An 18,181-nucleotide genomic window follows, 5' to 3' on the forward strand; every position below is an offset into this window, starting at 1 on the left:
AACAGTGCTAGACATACAGTAACAATTCAGTTACTAGATGTTTTTAAGAACTACTTACAAGTTAAGATTTTTATCATTTTGATAGGTTGAGTTTGCATGTGTCTTTAATAAAGCTTAATGATCTAACAACTGAATCCTATTCATCAACTGATACATATTTTACATCACTAACTTTCACCATAACTACTGTTGGATGACCTAACTAATTTTCTTGAGAATCTCTTGAAAGCACTTGGAACAACTGGTCTCAGAAAATAGCACCGCCCTTTCTCCACATGACCAAACAATAAGATGAAGGGTCATCCAGGATCCTGCCTTATCCTCACAAACCGCTCCCACACAGCCACTGCAGGTCCTGCCTGCCCCACCTCCTACATGCCCTGTCCAGGGCCATCCCGTCCTCTGCACACTGCTGCAGCACTGAGCTAATCCACCCTTGTCCCTCTCCCAGACTTCTGCAAGATCCCCCTAATGGTTATCCCCACAGCTCTCCTGTCCCTCTCCAGTCCATGCTCCACAGTGGCCAGAGTCACCTTGTGAGCACATGAATCAGAGCATGTCACTCCCATACTCTAATCCTCCATCCTCAGAATAAACTCCAAACTCCTTACATGGCCCAAAGTTTGTAGCTTCATCTCCTACCATCTGCACTTTGTCTGCCAGGCTCCAGCCACTCGAGCTTGTCATCAGCTCCTAAAGGTCTGTCCAGGCCTGGCTTCTGTCATCTGGACTCAGCTCAAATGTCACCCCCTGAGAAAGAGCTTCACTGACAACCCCATTGTTCCACCACATGCCCAGCTGGGTGAGTAGTACAGGATAGGTTCCCAAGAGACCAAAGAAAAGACCCAGAGACAGTGAACAAGACATATGGGTTCACTAGGGAGTTACTTACAGGGACGATCCAGTGGCGGCCGGCTGGACAGAAACAGACAATGCTACCGTCCCCTGAGGAAAGCTTACTTAAGTAGGCAAAGGAACAAAGGTTGCATGCTTGCCAAGGGGGACTGTCCCTGTCTGACCTGCATTCCAAGGACCAGAGCCGCCCCAGAGGGCCTTCTGTTTCCTCAGACCACAAGGGTCTCTGTGCTAACTCTCCCATGAGAAAACAGCCGGGTTGGCCAAGCCTGGGACTATTGTCATCATGAGTGCTGGTGCATAGCCCAGACAAGGAGCCTCAAGGATACATAGTTTAAAGGGCACGTAGGCTAGTGCCCCTACACCCATCTATAATAATTTTTGTCTCGGTCATTTTCTATTCTATTTGTGTTTATTTTCTTCAAAGCACAAATCTCCATGTGAAATTGCCCTGTTTATTGATTTACCAGCTTATCGCCAATTTTCCCAAATAGAATGAAAGTTCCAGGGACCCTGCCTGTCTTTTTTTCTGTGGTGTGTCCCGAAGGCCTAGTTCAGTGCCTCACATATAAATCATTGAATAAATATTACTTAAATGAAGGAATTTGACACACAGAAGCAGACACAGATATTTAAAGCTGAGCATCAGGACCAACTGACCACAAAATTAGACACAAAAGACTCAAAATTTTAAGAAGATATTGTTGCAAATCTATAACAGTACTTTTCAAACTTGGACAAATACCATAATCAACTGAAGAAATTATTCAAAATGTAGACACCTCCCACTCCATCTCCCTGGATTTGATTAGGCAGACCTAAGGTGGGCCCAGGTATATGAAATTTAAACAAAAACCACCTGACGACTTTGATGAAGTGGTCCATGGACCACACTTGGAAAAATTATGACCTAAACAGCTGACGTTTATGTACTATTAATTTGATGCCTACCATGCAGAGTTCTACAATATCTGGGATGTCTCAGTTAATGTAATTACTCAAAAGTGTACTGGTCCTTCCCTCCCACCCATGACCACAGATTGCTTTCCCACATGGAAACAGACTTAAACTCCACAATATTCCTGGATGGTCAGGAGCATTGGGGACTGTTATCCTGTTCTAGAGAAGACGCTGGAGGAAACAGGAGTGACTTACCTAAAGTGTCCCATTGATGGGACCGTGATCTCTTCACTCTTGCTCCAGGAACCTGTCTAGCAGATTCAATATCACACTTGGTTCTTCTGTATCAGCTCCTGTTTCTGAGGCTCAGAGTCCACACCCTTCTCTGACGGTCCACTAGAAGGAGAATCGGGGGATAAGACGGCTAGAGGAAAGTGAGAGAATGGGAAAACACATGAACACAGGGGAAAGGGGTCAGGATGTCCTTGCTTGTCCCTACTCAGTCCACTGAAAGCTGTACAATGACTCTTTGCCTCTTCCCCAGCTCCACCACACAGCCCCTCCTGCACATGCAGTGACAGTGAAGCTTATACATCATGGAAATAGGAGCTTATCACTGCTTGTTGTTACATGTCCAAGTATTCTCTCAGGTATTCAAGCTATTATGTTAATGCCACAGTATACACAAACAGAAGGAAGGAGGTAAAGTTAGAACAGAGAAATAAAATTTCATGTGGGCTTACTAGATGCCACACACTGTAGGTGGTTATTTTCAGACTTTTTCTCTTCAAATTCTTAAAGAAATTCTCTGAAGTGGCCATCATTACCTCCTTTTTACAGATGGGGAGATAGGCAGGCTCTGAGAGCAAAGTACATACTCAAAGAATTCTAGGGAGGTGTCAAATGGACACAGAAGCCAACTTGAAGGAGCTAATACTGGCCTATTCTGAGTCAATTTGAGTATCAAAATACATAATGATAGTAATAGAAGGTAACTCTTTGAGCAAAGTAGGAATCTATGAGTCATACTGATATAAATAAATACATGAATAAATACATAAATAAGGGAAAGGGGAAAGCACTACCCTATAGTCAAATGCCAACTAATAAATCTGCAAGGAATGAGGGAATTAGAAAAGCAACTGTTGACCACTATCATAGTAACAAATGACTCAGGCAAGAATCATAAATGGATGACCATTCTGCACGAAATCCCACATCAGTCGCTAAGCCACCATGGTAACCAAGCTGGTCAAGACAAGCTGGGAAAAGGAAACAATAACCCTGACGTGGTTCCTAATATGTGCTAGGAACTGAATAAGACAGACATGCACACATACACACATGCTCCCTCTCGCTTTCATGCTGGCTCTCTGTCACCACCCAAGACCTTGTCTTATCCTCCCGCGCCCCTGCCTTTAGAAGGAAAGTATCTCCAGGACACCCTTGGGGCAAGACGCCACACTCACTGGAAAGGGGCGGGAACCGAATGGCTTTACCTAGCAGACAGCCAAGGCACCGAATCCTAAAGCAGGAAAGAGGCGACTTGGATCTGGGTCCCTTTGTCTCCCTACACCCCGAGGAGGCTCAGCCCCCACCGCGGGTACCCACACCCTCAGCTGAGTCCCAAACACCTAAGGACGAGACCTGCTCTTTTCTCCAGGCTACATGTGTCTCTATAGAAATGTCGTCACGGTCGCCATATTGACGTCAGGTTTCTATGGCAACCGCGAAGCGCAGACTTGTTCACCCCACCGGAAATACCACTACACACTCCTCCACCCCCTGGCGTTTCTCCTGAAAGCAAAACACCTTCGCGGTTCAGGCCACCACGTAAGAAAGCATACTAAGTAGAAGACCTCAACTGGGGCCTGGGAAACTGGAGGAACTCTGCCCAGTTTGGTGGAACAAGGCATGTCCCTGCGGTGAGGATTTTTTTTTTCTTTATAAAGAGACAGTAGGGGGTGTTGTCAGTACCAGAGAGGTATCCTAGGGTTCTTGCAGATAAGCTAGCCTAGGAGGATGAACTCGTAAAATCACACTCCTGCTAAGCAGTTAGCCATCTGTGGCAGAAAACTGAGGCTGCCTATAATCACATGACTAAATGATCTAGGAACACTAAAAGATGGTTTGATGATCTTCCCTTACTACAAATCCCTCAGAAAAGTCATTTTCCAAAACAGAAATGTCCCCAAAACTTCATTCATTATGTAAATGTATGTACATTCTACTTCTTGATGCTGCATTTCCAGGTGGTCTCTAAGGAAATTATGCCGTTTGGTTTAGGTCAAAGTCATTTCTTCTCTGGGAGAGAGGAGAAAGGTGAACCAAACTAACATTAGCTGAAGTCTTACTACATGCCACATATTTTGTACAGGATTTCTCATTTACCCCTTACAACAGTTCTGTAAGGAAGGCATCATGGGTCCCCTTTACAGATGACCAAAGGCAGGCTAACAGAGGCTGAGCAAGTATTCCAGCATCATGCATGAAGTTAGGGGCAAAAATGGGATTCCAGTTCTTGCTCTCATCACATTATACTATGCATTCTTAACAGAAACATTATCACCCCCAAGGAACTGAAAATTGATTCTTAAGGGTGAAGAAACCTTAGCTAGTACTATGATTTGTAGCTCTCAGAAAGGTTAAAGTACATAAACAGATATACGCCGCATCTCTAGTATTAAACATTTCATATTCTGTGGATGGGGCAATGATTAGGAAAAAAGGTGTAAAAAGCCTCCCTAGGGGCTGGCGCGGTGGTGCAGCGGTTATGTTCGCACGTTCCACTTCTCGGCGGCCCGGCGTTCGCCGGTTCGGATCCCGGGTACGGACATGGCACCGCTTGGCACACCATGCCGTGGTAGGCGTCCCACATATAAAGTAGAGGAAGATGGGCACGATGTTAGCTCAGGGCCACGCTTCCTCAGCAAAAAGAGGAGGACTGGCAGTAGTTAGCTCAGGGCTAATCTTCCTCAAAAAAAAAAATAAATAAATAAAAAGCCTCCCTAAAGTAGACAATAAGAAAAGAAAGTCGAGAAACATTGCATCTACCCAGTGATATAATACATAGATGATGGACCACCAGGGCTTTATGGACTGGTCGTTTTACACTCCCTCATGGATGCTCACTCCTCAACAACCAATCTTGGTGATGATGATGATGAAATTCTGTCCCTGGGGCCAAGAGAACTAGATATGAAGACCATGCAAAGTGACTGGTTTATAGTACGGCAGAGAGGGGCTCAGTCAGACGAGTAGGTGTTTCCTCTGGAAAAGATGATCTGGAGAGTAGGATATTAAAGTTTTAAAACTAATGTAAGCAAGTAATACTCTAAATTGTATCTCTTTAGTGTTAACATTTATTCCAGTTACATGTTATTTAATCCATAATTCAGATCAGACTATAGTGAGTTAGGAGATGGTTAAGTAAATGAGGGAAACCTCTTTGCAAATACCTACTCAGTAGTTAAAACTGGAATTACTCTACAGCTTTTTCCATTGTGTCCTGAAGCTGCCAGGGCTCTGAATGCTCTAATTTCCTTGGGAAATTGATGCTGTCAGTAATACTGCTTAAGAATTTTTATAGTGAATTGTATTACTTTTAAATTATTATAGTATTATAATTAAAAACATTGTGTATGGCAAAAGAAAAGTCAACAAAGCTTATCCTAAAAGGCTAGAGTAAATATTTTCAAATTACGTTGGGCTAATTCTCGTGATATGTATAACAGATGCACAAATGATGTGGTAGGCAGCCTCCAAAAAGACTCTCCATTATCCACACCTCCAAGTATTCATGCCCTTTTGTAATCACTTATCTTGAATGTGAGCTAGGGTTAGTTGCTTCTAGTGAATATAACACCTGTGAAGTGATGGGATATCACTTCTGAGACTAGTTACAAAGAGACTGTGGGTTTGTTTTAGGTTGCCACTCATACTGACCCTGAGGAAAGCCAGCCACCATGCTGTGCGTTGCCCACATGTCAAAGAACCAATGTCTCTGGCCAAAAACCAGTGAGGTCCCAAGGCATGGCACTGGACATAAATGTGAGCTTAGAAGTGGTTCTTCACCCAATTGACCCTTAAGATGACTGTAGCCCCAGCGTATAATTTAATTGCATCCTTGTAAGAGACTCGGGGTCAGAGGCACCCAGCTAAGCCACATTCAGGTTCCTGACCCACGAAAGTGATGAGTTAATACATATTACTTTAAGCTGCTTTTATTTTGGAGTATGTTGTTGTGCATCAGTAGATAAACAACACATATATAATCAGAGAATTCATGTGAAGAGCAATATACACGTTCAAAAAACATTTTAAAACAACATATCTAATGAAATGCAAATGAAAACCTGGAGATACACTATTTTACACTGAAAAAAGGCAAGTTTCAGAACAACAGGGATAATGTGATTCTAATATTGAAAAAAGATATGTGTATTTTGTGTATCTGTGGCTATATAATAACTCACCTACAGAGAAACACATCTAGCAAAACATGCAGCAGCATATTGATAGTGGACATCTTTGGTTCAGATGGTGGAAATCAGGCAGGAGTGAGATTCAGGGTGATTTCCTTTTATAAATGTTATGTATTACATATTATATATTTATAAGTGTAAATATGTAAATTTATACATAATATATAAATAAATGTATAAATTTAATATATAAAATATAGTTCTGTATTGCTTGAAATGTTATAAACCAGACATTGAATGGAGATAATTCAAAAACAAATTATATTAAAAGACATTAAGAAATAATTTACTAATGATTTTGTTCTTGTGGAAATATATACAAAGAACACTATTTTATAGGGAAAAGAAGCCTATTAAAATGTTTGGCAATGGATCTGTACATTTGAGTGTACATCAGTGTGTGTTTCTGTTGCTGAAACTTAATATTATCTGGGTGATTCTATGTCTCAAACTCTATTGCCCTAAATATCCGTGGGCTCTGTAGCTATGCTGACTGAAGTCAAATCTACAGTGTGTCACTTTCTAAGTATACAAGCTTAGGCAAAGAATTTAGCCTCCCTGCCCCTCATTTTCTTCATCTGTAAAATGATCACCCTCACGGTGTAGTTATAAGAATTAAATGTGGTTATCTGACCCAAAGCAAATGTTAGCTAATTTTAATACTTTCATTTTTAATGGACGTTAGTATTGTTTTTTTTTTTAAGATGGGCTCTGAGTTAGCATCTGTTGCCAATCTTTTTTTTTCTTCTCCCCAAAGCCCCCCAGTACATAGCTGTATATTCTAGTTGTAAGTCCTTCTAGTTCTGCTATGTGGGATGCCACTTCAGCATGGCTTGATGAGTGGTGCTAGATCCATGCCCAGGATCTGAACCAGCGAAACTCTGGGCACGAAGTTAACCACTCAGCCACAGGGCTAGCCCCTGGGCATTAGTATTATTGCAAGCCCTAAAACCTATGATGTAAATGACTGTTTATTGCCATTGAATGACATTCAATATATACTACTAGTAAGTAAAAGTAAGCTACACTATTATAAGGAGGAGAATACCTTATTTATTTTATTTTATTGAGGTCATAACGGTTTATAACATTGTGAAATTTCAGTTGTATGGTATTACTTGTCAGTAATCTTATATATGTGCCCCTTTACCCCTTATACTCACTCCCCAAATCCCCTCCCCTCTGGTAACTGCTAATCTGTTCTCTTTGTCTATGTGTTTTTTTTATTTTCCACATATAAGTGAAATCCTATGTGTTTGTCTTTCTCTGTCTGGATTATTTCCTTTAACATAATAATTTCAAGGTCCATCCACGTTGTTGCAAATGGGATGATTTTGTCTTTTTTATGGCTAAGTAGTATGCCATTTTGTGTGTGTGTGTATGTATATATATATATATATATATATATATATATATATATATATCACATCTTCTTTATCCATTCATCAGTTTATGGGTTCTTGGTTTGCTTCTACGTCTTGGCTATTGTGAATAATGTTGCAGTGAACATAGGGGTGCATAAGTCTCTTTAAATTGTTGATTTCAAGTTCTTTGTATAAATACCCAGTAGTGGGATAGCTGGGTCATATGGTATTTCTGTGTTTAATTTTTTGAGAAATCTCCATACTTTTTCCATAGTGGCTGCACCAGTTTGCATTCTCACCAGCAGTGTATGAGGGTTCCCTTTGCTCCACAGCCTCTCCAACATTTGTTGTTTTTTATCTTGAGAATGCCTTATTTTTTTTAAATAAATATCATGAATGCACTTGCAGAAGCAAAGCAATAGAAATGGTAAATGACTGAGTAAATATAATAGACTTTTCATCTCCTCTTGAGTTCATTAAAAAATTTTAACTGTTAAAAGCAAAAAAATATAATATTTTTTCATGATGTTTCAGTGAATGTAAATAATATACATAAGAGAACTATAACATTAAGAGGGAAGTTAAGCAGATGTATAAGACAGCAAGGTTTCTACATGTCATTTGAAGTGGTAAATACTGATTTTATATAAACTGCAAAAATTCAAATAGGTAGTTTTAGAGAAAACCACTAAAAATGTTATACAAAGAGATATAGTCAAGTCAAAATAGAAAAATTAAAATGAAGTATCAAGTAATGTTCACATAAGCCAAAAGAAGGCAAGAAAGGGGAAACAGAGGAATGAAAATGAGGACAAACAGAAAATGAATAATAAAATGACAGAAATTCAAATATTTTGACAATTAGTTTTAATGTAAATAGTCTAAACACACAAGTTGAATGACAGAGACTGTCTAGATGTATCAATTTTAGAGAAAGGGGTTTTGAAGTCTGAATAAATTGTGTATTTTTTACTTCAGTTCTATCTGAAATATAGATATATGTTTATAAATCTATAGTTTTCAGCTCTGTTGTTTGATGCATACACACTTAGGATTGCTATATCCTCTTGGTGGATTGACTCTTTTGTCATTATGTAATATCCCTCTCTGTGTCCAGTAATTTCCTTTGCTCTGAAGTCTGCTTTACCTATTGCAAATATATCCACTGCTGCTTTCTTCTGATAAAATTTGCCTGTTGTATCTTTTTACAGCCTTTCACTTTCAAACAATTTATATAGCTCTACATTCATGCATCGCTTAGTGATGGGGATACATTCTGAGAAATGTATCATTAGGCAATTTCATCACTGTGTGAGCATCATTGTGTGAACACAAACCTAGATGGTATAGCCTACTACACACCTAGGCTATATGTTACTAACCTTATAGGACCACTGTCATATACACAATGTGTCATTGACCAAAACATTGTTATGTGGTGCATGACTGTATTTGAAGTGAATTTCTTACAGACAGCACTGAGTTGGGTCAGGTTATTTTTTTAATCCACTCTGTTAAGCTCTGTCTTATAATTCGCATATTTAAATGATTTACATTTAACATAATTATTGATATGTTAAAGTCTGGAGTGATTCCAGCATCATGGCGGAGTGAGTTCTTCCCTTGAATTCTCTCCTCTAACATACAACCAAAATGACATTCATACACCAATAGAGGACATATACACATCACAAAAGACATCTGGGAGACCCACACAGCCATAGGCCTGAAGGTGGTGGTGGGGCTGGATCCTCCAGAACAAGTGGAAGCTGATCTGCAGGAGCTCCATGGAGAGAGAGGGGCCACAGTGGTGGGAAGTGCACAGGTGAAAAGAGTACCCCGTCCTGCCCTGTACTCCAGCCCCAGAATCATCCAGAGCATGGCACAGAGAGTGTGTCAGCCGTGGAGGCGAGAGTGTGCAGTTGAGAGAGGTGCCCTGCCCCCACTCAGTACTCCAGCCCCAGAATCATCCAGAGCACAGCACAGAAGGTGTGGCAGTGGCAGAGGGGAAAGTGCACAGGTGAGAGAGGTGTTCCACCCCCATCCAGTACTCCAGCTCCCTAATCCTCCAGAGCACAGTGTGGAGAGCTTGGCAGCAGCAGCGGAAGAAGGGAAAGTGCACAGTCCTACAATTGCCCAGAGCTCCATACAGAGAGACAAGCAGGGGCTGGGGGAAGCTCTTGGGAAGGAGAGTGCCACTGCCCCTGCCTGGTGCACCAGATCTGACATAGATCAGTTGCTCATAAAGAAAAGCAGTCAGTGGTTGGAGCTGGGGAGCCCCTGTTCATGCCAGGCCTAGAATACACAGTGCCTGATCTCCATCCTTTGACGGTATGTGGCAGCTGTGGCCTGATAAGAACACCACGAGAAAGCAAAAATCTACTCCATCAAGCAGTATGAATAGGTATATTAAAGCTCCAGTGCAGAAGGAAAGTGATAAGTACCCAGAAACCAACCCTGAAGGAACAGAAATCCATAACTTAAATGACAAAAAATTCAAAACAACTATCATAAAAGAAACTCAACAAGTTACAAGAAAACACAGAAAGACAAATTAATGAATTCAGGAGTTTCTTCACAAAGGAGATTGAAACCATAAAGAAGAAAGAATCAGAATTGTTGGAGATGAAAACCACAATGGATGAAATAAACAAAAATCTGGACTCCCTAAACAACAGAGCTGACAATATGGAGGAAAGAATCAGCCAGTTAGAAGATAGTACTATATAAATGCTTCAGACAGAGGAGAAGAGAGAGAACTAAGACTAAAAAGAAATGAAGAAGCTCTCAGAGAAATATCTGACTCAAGCAGGAAATGCAACATAAGGATTATAGGTATTCCAGAGAGGGAAGAGAAGGAGAATGGAGCAGAAAGCTTTTTCAAAGAAATAATAGCTGAGAACTTCCCAAGCCAGGGCAGAGAGCTGGAAATCCATGTGAAAGAGGTCTCCAGATCTTGTAACTTTGTCAATGTAAAAAGACCCAGTCCAAGGCATACAGTAGTGAAGCTGGCAAAAGCCAAGGACAAAGAAAATATACTAAGGGCAGCAAGGGAGAAGAAAATAACTTACAAAGGAACCCCTCTCAGGCTTTCAGTGAATTTCTCAGCAGAAACGTTACATGCTAGGAGAGAGTGGAATGATATATTCAAAATTCTGAAAGACAAAAACTTCCAGCCAAGAATACTCTATCCAACGAAAATCTCTTTCAGATATGATGGAGAAATAAAAACTTTCCCAGGTAAACAAAAGCTAAGGGAGTTCATTTCCATAAGACACACCCCCCCATGTGAAATCCTCAAGAAGGCCTCATACCTGAAATAAAAAAATAGGAAAGGGGCTACAAATTCCTGAGCAAGGAAATGAATAGGTAAGCAATAATCATAAAATGACAGCTCTCTATCAGATCAGATTAGTCAACACTTAACTTTAACATCAAGGATAAAGAAAAGGAAAACACCAAAACAAAAATGATCTTATCTTTCTAACCACAAACTCATAACACAAGATGGAAAAAGATATGACAAAAATAACTTAGAAGGGGAAGAGGGAAGGGATGGAATCAGTATAGTCTATGGAAATAAGAGGTTATCAGAAAATGGACTATCTCAACTATGAGATTTTTTATACAAACCTAAGGGTAACCATGAAACAATTAGAACAGAGACATTTACAAAAATGAAGGAGAAAATGAAGAAAGCAAACAGAGAAAACTACCTAATCAAATTGGTAGTCCAAAATACACAGGATGAGAAACAAAGGAAATGCAGAAGAACCGGGAAACGTGCAGTAAGATGGCAGTATCAAGCCCTCATATATCAATATTCACTCTAAAAGTAAATGGATTGAATTCTCCAATCAAAAGACACAGAGTGGCAGGATGGACTGAAGAACAAGACCCAACATTATGCTGCCTCCAGGAAATACATCTCAACTCTAGAGACAAACGTAGGCTCAGAGTGAAGGGATGAAAGACAATACTCCAAGCTAATGGCAAACAAAAGAAAGCAAGTGTTGCCATACCTGTATCAGACAAAGTAGACTTCAAGATACAACTGGTAAAGAGAGACATAGAGGGGCAGTATATAATGATAAAAGGGACTCTCCACCAAGAAGACATAACACTTATAAACATGTATGCACCCAACACAGGAGCCCCAAAGTTCATAAAGCAACTATAAACAAACCTAAAAGGAGATATCAACAACAACACAGTAATAGTAGGCAACCTCAACACCCCACTTACATCAATGGATAGATCATCCAGACAAAAAGTCAACGAGGAGATAGTGGACTTAAATGAAAAACTAGACCAGATGAACTTAATAGGTATATAAAGAGAGCACTTCATCCCCAAACAGCAGAATATACCTTCTTCTCAAGTGCACATGGAACATTCTCAAGGATAGGCCATATATTGGGAAACAAAGAAAACTTCAACAAATTTAAGAAGATTGAAATCATATCTACTATCTTTTCTGACCATAATGCCATGAAACTAGAAATCAACTACAGGAAAAGGCTGGAAAAGGAACAAAAATGAGGAGACTAAACAACATGCTACTGAACAACCAATGAATCATCGAAGAAATAAAGGGAGAAATCAACAAATATTTGGAGCCAAATGAGAATGAAAACACACCATACTGACTCTTATGGGGTGCAACACAAGTGGTTCTAAGAGGGAAATTTATAGCAATATAGGCCCACATTAACAAACAAGAAAAAGCACAAATACACAATCTTAAGCTACACATAACAGAATCAGAAAAAGAAGAACAAAGAAAGCCCAAACTCAGCAGGAGGGAAATAATAAAAATTAGAGCAGAAATAAATGAAATTCAAACAAAAAAGACTGTAAAAAGGATCAATGGAACAAGGAGCTGATTCTTTGAAAAGATAAACATAACTGACAAACCCTTAGCCAGACTCACTAAGAAAAGAAGAGAGAAGGCTCAAATAAACAAAATTAGAAATGAAAGAGGAGAAATCACAATGGATGCCACAGAAAGACAAAAGATTACAAGAGAATACAATGAAAAACTACATGCCAACAAACTGGACAATCTAGAAGTAGTGGATAAATTCTTAGACTCTTACAACCTTCAAAACTGAAACAAGAAGAAATAGAGAATCTGAATAGACCAATCACAAGTAAAGAGATTGAAACAGTAATCAAAAACCTCCCCAAAAATAAAAGTCCAGGACTAGATGGCTTCTTGGGAGAATTCTACCAAACATGCAAAGACAATTTATTACCTATTCTTCTCAAACTATTCCAAAAAAATGAGGAAGACGGAAATATTCCTAACACATTCAATGAGGCCAACATCACTCTGATCCCAAAACCAGACAAGGACAACACAAAGAAGGAAAATGACAAGCCAATATCACAGATTAACATAGGTGCAAAAATCCTCAAAAAAATATTGGCAAACTGAATGCAGTAATACATCAATGAGATCATTCTCCATGATCAAGTGGGATTCGTACCAGGGGCACAGGGATGGTTCAAGATCTGCAAATCAATCAATGTGGTACAGCCTACTAAGAAAATGAGGAATAAAAACCACGTGATCATCTCAATAGATGCAGAGAAAGCATTTGACAAGCTACAACATCATTTATGATAAAAACTCTTAACAAAATGGGGATAGAAGGGAAGTACCTCAGCATAATAAAGGCCATACATGACAAACCCACAGCCAACATACGCATTGGGGAAAAACTGAAAGTCATCCCTCTGAGAACAGGAACATGGCAAGGATGCCCACTCTCACCAATCTTATTCAACATAGTACTAGAGGTTTTGGCCAGAGCAATTAGGCAGGAAAAAGAAATAAAAGGAATCCAAATAGGCAATGAAGAAGCGAAACTCTCACTCTTTGCAGATGACATGATTTTATATGAAGAAACCTTAAATAATCCATTGGAAAACTATTAGAAATGATCAACAACTACAACAAAGTTGCAGGGTACAAAGTCAACGTACAAAAATCAGTGGTATTTCTATACTCTAATAGTGAACTAACAGAACAAGAACTCAAAAATATGACCACATTTACAATCGTAACAAAAGGAATAAAATATCTAGGAATAAACTTAACCAAGGAGGTGAAAGACCTATATAAGGAAAACTATAAGACATTACTGAAAGAAATCGATAATAACATAAACAAATGGAAAGATATTCCATGTACATGGATTGGAAGAATAAATGTAATTAAAATATCCATACTACCTAAAGCTATCTACAAATTCGGTGCAATCCCGATCAGAATCTCAATGGCATTCCTAACAGAAATAGAAGAAAGAATCTTAAAATTCATATGGGGCAGCAAAAGACCCCGAATAGCCAAAGCAATCCTGAGAAACAAGAACAAAGCTGGTGATATCACAATTCCTGACTTCAAAACATACTACAAAGCTATAGTAATCAAAACAGCATGGTACTGGTACAAAAACAGGAGCACAGATCAATGGGACAGAATTGAAAGAGCAGAATTAAAACCACGCATATATGGACAGTTAATCTTCGACAAAGGAGCCAAGAACACACAATGGAGAAAGGAAAACCTCTTCAATAAATGGTGCTGGGGAAACTGGACAGCCACATGCAAAAGAATGGGAGTAGATTGTTACCTTTCTCCATACACAAAAATAGACTCAAAATGGATCAAAGACTTGAAGGTAACACCTGAAGCCATAAAACATCTCGAAGAAATTATAGGCAGTACACTCTTTGACATCAGCCTTAAAAGGATCTCCACAAGTACGATGTCCACTCAGCCAAGGGAAACAAAAGAAAAAATAAACAATTTGGACTTCATCGGACTAAAGACCTTCTGGAAGGCAAAGGAAACCAGGATCAAAATGAAAAACAACCCACCAACTGGGAGAAAATATTTGCAAATCATATATCCAGTAAGGGCTTAATCTCCATAATATATAAAGAGCTCACACAACTGAACTACAAAAGAAATAAACAACCCAATAAAAAAGTGAGCAGAGGATATGAACAGACATTTTTCCAAAGAAGATATACAGATGGCCGATAGGTACATGAAAAGATGCTCAACATCGCTAATCACCAGGGAAATACAAATCAAAACTCCACTTAGATATCACCTTACACCCGTTATAATGGCTATAATCACCAAGATAAAAAATAATAAATGTTGGAGAGGTTGTGGAGAAAAGGGAATCCTCATCCACTACTGGTGGGAATGCAAACTGGTGCAGTCACTTTGGAAAACAGTATGGCGATTTCTCAAAAAATTAAAAATAGAAATGGCATATGACCCAGCTATCTTACTACTGGATATTTATCCAAAGAACTTGAATCATCAATACAAAGAGACTTATGAACTCCTATGTTCATTGCAGCGTCATTCACAATAGCCCAGACATGGAAGCATCCCAAGTGCCCAATGACTGATGATTGGATAAAGAAGATGTGGTAAATATATACAGGGAATACTCCTCATCCATAAAAAAAGACATAATTGTCCCATTTGCGACCACCTGGATGGACCTCGAGGGCAAATCATGCTAAGTGAAATAAGCCAGACAGAGAAAGTCAAACACCGTATGACTTCACTCATATGTAGACTATAAACAAATTTACTGACAAAGAGAACAATTTAGTGGTTACCAGGGGCAAGTGGGGGGAGGGTGGGCACAAGGGATGCAGGGGCCCATTTATATAGTGTTTGACAAATATGAATGTACAACTGAAATTTCACAATGTTATAAACTATTTAGACCACAATAAAAATTTTTTTTAAAAGATTGTAATTTTATTTTTTGTTTTCTGTTTTTTCCCTCTGTTTTTTGTTTCTCTGTTCTCTTTTCCCTGCTTTCCTATAGGTTACTTGAACAGATTTTTAGAATTCCAGTTTTATTTGTTTATTGGTTTTTTGAATATATCTGTCTGTATAGATTTTTGGCTGTAGATACATCATCACTGTCTGTTGTTGACATTTTACCAATTCTATTGAAGTGTAGAAACTTTACCTCCTTTTAAGCCCCTTTACCCTCCATCATTTATATAGAATTGTCTTAAATATTTCCTTTACATACATTGAGAGCCACATCAAACAATGTTATATTTTTTGCTTCATCCCTCAAACATCATTTATAAATCTCAAGAGGAGAAGTAAAATCTATTGTTTTTACTCATATTTTTGCTCTTCTGTTCTTCCTCCTTCCTTCCTACTGCTCCAATGTTTCTTCTATCTGTTCCTTTCTCTTTTAAGAACATCCATTAACCATTGTTTTAGGGTACATCTACTGGTGAGAAATTCTTAGTTTTCCTTCATATGAAAATGTCTTTATTTCTCCTTCATTTCTGAAGGATAATCTAGCTGGATATAGATTCCAGGGCTCACAGTTTTTTACTTTCAGTATGCGAAAAATGTGTCACTTCTGTAGGGGAGGAGGACATTTCCTCTCCCCAAATGGGGGTTCGTCTAGCTGGAGAACGAATTAAATTCACATGAGACAGAATAGCAAGAGAAAATTAAACAAAGCTTTCTGAGGAACCATGGCCCGGGGCCTTTCTTCCCGAAGGAAGAAAGGGCACCGAAGAAGTGGGGTGCACAGAGTGGTTATATAGCCCCAAACAGGGTGTTTCACATGTGATTGAAAAGTCCCTTTTACAATAGTCACGAGGCTGCTCTGTCAGCACAGCGCTTGATGGAAATGGCAGATAGGTCTGCTGTCTCAGTGAGCGCCGCAGGGTGGCAGGTGTGTTGCCTCGGGCTGGGGGGGGGTCACAGATGAGCGCCGCAGTCGGTTCCCAGCCTAAAGAAAGATGCTTAATCTTTAAGGAGATGCCAACGTTGGGAGGGGGAGGGAAGTCAGTTACAGGAGGTTACCAGACTAGCACAATAAAATGCAGATTTTAAGTCCTTGCCTTTGGTATTGATTAAGAGTTTTTGGAGAGTAGGTCATCGCCTTTCTTCTTCCTGGTACAGAGAGGGAGGCGCCTTTTACAGATAGAGATTTACCTTACAAATGTAAACGTGTCCTAACAAAGGGCAAGTTCCATTCCTCAGAGCCTCCTTGCCTGTCCCAGTTTATCAAAAGCAATGAGCCTCAAATAATCCTGATGCCAAAGAGACATATCTTGGGGTGGCCAATTCTAGGTCCCCACACTTCCTTCTGAATTTTATTGTTTCTGATAAGGAATTTATTGTGGTTCAAACTGTTTTTCTTCTACAGGTAAAGCATCATTTCTCTCTCACTGCTTTTAGGATTTTTTCTTTGTATTTAGTTTTCTGATATTTAATTATTATTTGTCTTTTTGTAGATTTCTTTTGGTTTCTCTTATTTTGGATTCACTTAGCTTCTTGAAAATTTGTAAAGTCTTCAAACATTATTTCTTTGAATACTTTTTCACCCATATCCTATTTCTTCTCTCCTTCCAAGACATCAATGACATAAATGTTAAATCTTCTTTTTATAGTCTCACAAGTCCCCGAGGCTTTCTTCTTTTATTTTTGGTCTATTTTTCCTCTGTTGCTTAGATTAGGTAATTTTTATTCTCTGTTTTTAACTTTACTGATTCTTTCTTCCTTCTTTTTCATTCTGCTTTTGAGCCCATTACTTGAGTTGTCTTTTTTTTTTTTTTTTTGCAAGGGGGGCTGTCAGAAAGAACTGTTTAATTATTCAATATTTACTTTTAAATCAAATTATAAATACAAATATTTATAGTTTAGAGTGCTAAGTCATAGTTTACTTAGAGTACTAAGTTATAAAGTACTAAGTCATTCTGGAATTCTCATTTTAAAAATAACCTCTGAGAGCTAGCCCTGATGGCCTAGTGGTTAAAGTTTGGCATGCTCCACTTCAGCAGCCTGGGTTTGGTTCCTGGGCACAGAACCACACCACACATCTGTCAGTAGCCATGCTGTGGTGGCAGCTCACATAGAATAACTAGAAGGGCTTACAGCTAGAATCTACAACTATTCACCGGTGCTTTGGGGAGGAAAAAAAAAAAAGAGAGGAATATTGGCAATAGCTGTTAGCTCAGGGTGAATCTTTCCCAGCAAAAAATAAAAATAAAAAAGGTCACTAGCCTTTTTTACAAAAAACAGAACACCTGATTTTCATTTCTTTTTTTCTCACAGAAAACCCAGTTAATTGTTTGCCACTTCTTTTTTTAAAATTGATAACTATTTTTACAGAAATTTTAGATTCAGAGCAAAATTGAGCAGAACGTAGAGTTCTTACATACTTCCTTCCCTCCAAACACACAGCCTCCCCTACCATCAACATCCTACCTGAGTTTGGTATATTTGTTACAGTCAATGAGCCAACATTGACACCTCATAATCAATCAAAGTTCATAGTTTACACTAGGGTTCACTCTTGGTGGTTTACATTTTTTGAGTTTGGAAAAATGTATAGTTACATGTATCCATCATTATGGTAGTATACAGGATAGTTTCACTGCCCTAAAAATTCCCTATGCTCTGTCTATTCAGCCCTTCCTTCCCCTAAACTCCTGGCAACTACTGATGTTTTTATGGTCTCCATAATTTTCACTTTTTCAGAATGTCATATAGTTGGAATC

General features: G+C 39.1%; 1 protein-coding gene and 1 long non-coding RNA gene across 4 annotated transcripts in view; one reads left to right on the plus strand and one right to left on the minus strand.

Moving 5' to 3' along the window:
• Positions 1 to 3,444, minus strand: part of ZMAT1 (zinc finger matrin-type 1) — a 200,532-nt gene extending 197,088 nt beyond the window's left edge. The window contains exons 1-2 of one of the 3 annotated variants that reach the window (XM_070257001.1): positions 3,242 to 3,444; positions 2,011 to 2,179 (exon numbers count right to left, since the gene is read on the minus strand). The gene's annotated coding sequence lies outside the window, so the exon portion shown is untranslated. Of the gene's footprint in view, positions 1 to 2,010; positions 2,180 to 3,241 lie in introns of those variants that run through there. The other 2 variants (XM_070257000.1, XM_023633621.2) reach the window with 2 other exon arrangements.
• Positions 3,445 to 3,491: 47 nt separating this feature from the next.
• LOC106781374 (uncharacterized) overlaps positions 3,492 to 18,181 on the plus strand; it is a 30,503-nt gene continuing 15,813 nt past the window's right edge. Inside the window, exon 1 of the long non-coding RNA XR_001377987.3 lies at positions 3,492 to 3,680. This is a non-coding gene — a long non-coding RNA (uncharacterized lncRNA). The remainder of the gene's footprint in view (positions 3,681 to 18,181) is intronic.

Source organism: Equus caballus, chromosome X (assembly GCF_041296265.1).
Source record: "Equus caballus isolate H_3958 breed thoroughbred chromosome X, TB-T2T, whole genome shotgun sequence".
Taxonomy (NCBI): Eukaryota; Metazoa; Chordata; class Mammalia; order Perissodactyla; family Equidae; genus Equus; species Equus caballus.